The sequence below is a fragment of the Cebidichthys violaceus genome, unplaced genomic scaffold (genome assembly GCF_023349555.1).
Source record: "Cebidichthys violaceus isolate CVI_PGR_0920_01 unplaced genomic scaffold, fCebVio1.0.p SCAF_12, whole genome shotgun sequence".
NCBI lineage: Eukaryota > Metazoa > Chordata > Actinopteri > Perciformes > Stichaeidae > Cebidichthys > Cebidichthys violaceus.
Window position 1 is genome coordinate 5,507,750 of NW_027176285.1, and position 6,000 is coordinate 5,513,749.

Here is a 6,000-nt window from a genome sequence, read left to right on the forward strand (position 1 = left end):
AGGAGGAAAAACCAAACTTTTTACATATTTTTTATTTGTTTGTCCGTTCTGCTTTCGTCAAAGGGTGACAAACTGAGAGGGGCTGCTCACTGCGACGAATTGTTTGTAGCCTAACCGCCTTTTTGCAAAACCATCGTGAATCCATAACAAAGCCGAAGGGTAAACTCACCTATAAAACATAGAAACCTCACTGGGGTGGGAAAAAACTTCTAAATCAAAGACTTTCACTGCTGATGTCTCCTTTAGGACAATAAGCTGACACACTAGCCCAAATACCAAAGACTAGAAGACGATGTATGTTTTCTATTATGCAATATATATAAGCTAGGAGCCAACCGACCAAACAAGAAACCAATGGAAGCTTTATGAAAAATTCTCTATGGAATTGTAGTCGACCTTCAAATGTCCCAAAGATGGCAATGATGCATCTGTTTTGGGCAGAGTTGAAGACTTTCACGATCAGAAGTCTGGTTTCAGAGATCGCACAGTCAAATTCAGAAAGCTGTAGCTGAATCGTGATTTAAAACAAAAGGTCAGTTTGTGCAGCTGAGGGTGAAGTTGGACTGTGGATAACATTTGTTTTTTTTAACCAAACCAAAGATGTATAGAGGACATTTCCTCGGTCATAAGAAACCATAAGGTCTTTGACAAAAATAGTCTTTGCATGAGGCCCACTTACTGGCTTGGACTGAGTGTGCTCAGTATGCTTGGGAAAAGCTAGTGGTTGTTATGTTCAAATGATCTAGTCAAACATTCAATGATTTATTCATCTAAATCAGTAGGTTCAGCTTGTCAGTTGATGTATGTGTCAATTAATGGCTGAGCGATAGAGGAATAACAGTCCAACAACTGTGTTCATTTGGCTGTGCAGTCCCTGATCACAAACACTAACAGAAATACCAAAGTCTGTTTTCCCCCAGAGATCAGAATTGAAGAGTTTGCTTCCAAAATGTTCTATATCCATTTTTAAAAGGAAAATACATACCCGAAGTTGATCTCTGGAATATATATATATATATATATATATATATATATATATATATATATATATATATATATATATGATCCAGGTTGTAGATGGATTATTATTTTCTTAAATTATGACTTCATAACCAACTTTCTTTTTTTCTTTTCTTTTTTATAAAATTATGAGATTTCTGTCATTTTTGGGAGACAAAACTCTTCAATTTTACCCCCAAAAAAGATGTATTAATTGGATTCTTTAAGGGGGGGCATTGAGGATTCTTAAAGTTAGGAAATGGCAAAATATGCAAGCACAAACACAGATACACGATCGTTCACCGACACACAAGCTTTCTCTCTCAGCATACTTTGCGCTCAGTGGAGTTTTGGTGTATTATATATGAATATAAACAACGTATGTGAGCACAATCTTGAAGCACATTTTCTTTGCAATAGAACCGGGGCTCTCTGCTAAGCCGAGTGGTCTTCACATCTTAGAAAACTCAGGATACCATTTTTTCTAAACAGTGGCTGAAATCCATTCGGCATTCTGTCGTTACACACTGTAATGTACAAACATGCGCGTAGACACACTCTGTTGCAGACAAGCAAATACACCTGCTTCACACAAAGACACACAACTTTAAAGAGTCATTTCCCGAACGTTCCCCCGGAATCCCCACCCTGACCGAAACGTTGTCAGCTAAACCAAAGCGAACCAAAGTTTACCCTGGCTTTACCCACCCATCATTTGTATTACCATGTATTACTCATCCATCAGGGCAGCGGTTTCCAGCCTAGCATCTTAGCGACAATTACAACAAAGACACCACACAAACTGGTGCTGTTTGAGCTGTCACTGACTTTTTTCAACAATTTGAGTCACATCTGTGGTCCAAAATGTGGTAAAATATAGGTAGATTTGAAGGCATATTTTATACCTTAACTCCAACATGCATCTTCTCTACAGCTATAGCTCTCTTTCAGAGATAGAAACCACCAAATCCTGCCTGGATTTATACAAATACAAAAGGCTTTACTTGTGACTTCTCCCCATTTAGATGGGTGTAAGTCCCTGTTCGCTTATAAATGCAGTTTGTTTGGACACAAAACAACCAGAAAGTTATCAATACTTTACAAAGCATTAAAGCTTAAAGTTATGTTCATAATCCATGTTTAACCAAGAGAGTGCTTAGTGGCAAGAGCTCCTGGGCTTTTAACAAATCAGCAGAAGCGACAAGACACGGTTGCACACATATTGGTTTCTTGAGCCATTTCTGACAAAGTTTTGTGAAATGAGCACGGACAGCACTAAAAACTAGAGGTAGTTTGACACTTAACGCCAAGGTATGTTTAAAACATGTTGCCCGACTACATCTAAAGACCAAACTGTTTCCACCTTTCCCAAATGGCCCCATTCGCCCAAACATAACAATAGGCACGGTCCAACGACCCATACAAATGGCGACAATCTGTCCTCGAAAATATTCGTGGTGTTGGACCACACACAAAAGGTGATGGAAGTAGTTGAATCTAACTCCGCCTACCGTCACACCACAGCAAACCTGGCCAATCACTGTGTAAAACAGGATTGATTGTCCGATTGTCTTTCTCAGAGGGTTACAAAATTGTGGGACGATTATTCCGATGTAGGACAGAGTTAGTTTGAAGCCTCCGGCCCTTTTTACAGAAGGGCCGTCTAGTTTTTAGCACGATCACGACCGAAATTGTTACGCAACACACTGAAGATTTGACACAACCTTCCAGTGTCCATGTCCAGAGTCCGTGCATATTTTACAAATCTTTGACTGTTGGTTTATCATTGCTGAAGGGGTTCTTGGCCAAAATTTGCTCATAGCCTTACGATTTGACCTTTTGGTGTAAATCCAGCTGTAACTAAGATGCTTTCTGGAAGCCTCCAGCTGCCATCACAGATACCCCGAAAACAAACCGCAAACTCTTAACGTAGCAAGTGATACAACAGCAGAACCAGTAAACCGTCTGAACCCACGGAAGACGAACTGTCCAGGCGAATCAGGGCCTTTGTAATAGTTAAAGAGGACAATCTAAAGACGATGCCTGGCAGGTCCGTCTCTTCCAGAAGGTCAGCGGGCTGGAAGATCGGTATTAACGCTGCAAACGCTAATAAAGTAATATATTCAGACTTCAAATTTTTTATGAGAAAATGGGACTTTTTCTGCTTGTAAAAGCAACTTGTTTCCTTGTTGATAGTGGTGAAAACCTTACCCAACCGTTGTCTCTAAGAAAAATCTTAGATGGAACTTGTTTGCAGCATAGTAGAGTTGGATGCTTGGTAAAAACGACAGATGGACTGAAACACAGAGATAACATTTCTCTGCTTGTCTTCTCTGACTGTCCTAGTGTCCGTACAAACCTCACCAAGCATCCATCGCTACCAAATCCCGCAACACCCATTGATTTTACTTTGATCCGTCACACTGTACAGCCTTGACACATGATGTAAATACTAGCGCACCCAAAAAACCTCAACCGCCGCCACCTCCTACTCCAGTTCAACAGCCTTACCATCCGCAATCACCTCATCAATCATCTTTCACTCAAGCTATCGAACCAAAAATAGAAACAAAACCAAAGGAAAGGCGTCAGTCAGCAGCCCCTGCTCCTTAGAAAACCCCAGGCTGAGTCCCGGCCTGGTTAGAGGCGAGCCAAAGGCTAAGAACGATTTAAAATTTAAAAAATGGACACTTGAGACTTTTTCTATTTATTGACAAATCGAAACCAAAGAAAACCTTTTTCTGCACCTAACTGTTCCAACAAATGGAAAAACTGAAGATGGAAGAGAATTATTACCAAAAAAAAAAAAAAAACACAAAAAAAGAGTGGTGGCGACAATGTCCAGAATGGAGGATGTCGACAACAACGAGAAGAAGGCTGGGAGAAAGGACGACATCACGGGATCGGAGAAGTAGCTTTGTTCTGCCTGATGTTGCATCGGGCCATCTTTAAGGGGAAGCAAGTTGGGGACTGAAAAGGGTAAAACCACACGGGAAGGAGGGAAGGAACCAACGGAGGACGCCGTCAACCATTTTCTTCCCTCCGACCCCCAAAAAACGGCAGAACATTAATGTGTCTCTCACGGTTGAAGAGTGTCTTTAACGTGTGCCTATGCAGTTTTTCAAAGTAAAAAAACGGTTAAAAGAACAACAGAAACCTCATCAGCTAACAAACCAAAGATTCACCGTTAACTCCAGTCGCAAATCCTCCTCCCCCCGAAAAGGAAAAATATGGACTTTTCACTCACTAATTATTATTTTACTACATCTATTGCACGCAAAACTGTCTGGGTTAGCATGTAGGCTAATCAAGCTTGTCTATACTTTAACTTTCAGGCCTGTTGCAGTTTTGCGTCCTTCTATACTGACAAGTTGAGAAAGGTAGCCAGCAAATAGCGAGCTTAATTTTTCCCACGGCAGACACTCATATGGGTCTGTATTGTATCTTACAAAGCTGAAATGTAAACATCTGGTATTTTCATTGGTCATTCCTCCAGCATGGCGTCAACACATGCAGCCATTATAGTTATAAATCCTTCACACCCATGGCCATGATCAAACATTACCACAAACTTTTGATGCTCGAAAAAAGAGAAACACGTCTCGGGAGATTCTAAGATGGCTGCTGTTGCTGTTTGTGTGTTCTTGTTTTTTTTGTCCACCACAAGTCATTACCTGCTCCACAGGACAAAGTCTACCTCCAACAATCTCCAGCAGTAGAAACAAAAGCTGCCAGACAACAGCACAGGGACGGTTTATTTTTTCCCCTTGCTTCACGTCCATGCGGTGTGACACAAGCAGCTTGGTGCGTCAGCATCAAGAGGAAAAAAAAGACATCAACTAGTTGTTGACTGTTACTCAAAAGCTTCCATCTTCCATTTTGCTTCCGCCCAGTCTGGGGATTCAAATAGGCCACTTTTTCATGTTGAGCTGGCTGTTGTCCGGCACACTTCCTACTGTGGAGAGAGTGACAATGTTATGCTATGTGAAACGTACAGTATATACCAAAGATTTTCTGCTGTACAAAACAGTAGCACACACAGATACCTTTTTCCTTTTTTCCATACTCATTTTGAGAGTCCCGGACAGATCCTGGATCTGCAATCTAGATCGATCAACGTCACTCACAGTGTTGTTCAACTCACCGCCTCTGATTTTTTACCTTTTCAACCCAAGCCTAGTAGGAACCAGCTGAAGCAGATGGACTCTTTGGGCCATTCACAAATTATGACCTCAATTATTGAATCAGCATTTATACAAAGCGAAAAAAGAAACTAACTGTCAATAAAATGTCAAATATTTCGGTCCTGAGTCTCACAGGGGTATAGAATAGAAAACAGGCTTCCTCACTTTTCTTATTTGAGATACTTTGAGTTTGAAAAGTTTGAAAACAACCCACTGAATTCCAATTCTAACTTTCAAAATTAAGAGATGTGGCAACAGACCCAAATAAATGACTGAGGACAATCCAGTGGACGTTAGTTGAGTTTTGGCTACCAAACAAAAGCACTGCTAGCTTGGGTGGAAAAGTTTTGAAAAAGTGGAGAGCAAATTGTTGAAATATCATTACACCACAGTTAGTTATAGCCCACATTGCCATGCTGGAGGAGGAGCCTCAGAGAGAGTGATAATTGGACATACTAACTGTCCATTGCTAACAAACCCACGTTAGCGTGTTCTTTAGGGGGGAGGAACTATGCTGCTGCTCCATATATACAACGACAATAAATGAAACAAAACCAAAAAACACTTCGCCCGCTGAGAGAAACTGCTAAAATATCGGTCAAATAGCTTTATCCTTAGTTTTCTCTCTCTCTTTCTGTATGTAAAGCTTCTAGTCCAAAGAAATCTTCCGCCCACCTGACCCTCCAATCCTGCTGACCACGCCCAATGGAGGGGCGTGGCTTGTGGCTCAGGGGGGTGGCGGCCATTTTCCATTCCCACTTGCAGTTCTGTCTGGATGTAACACAGGCAAAAACCTGCCAAACCAAAAAAAGAACAA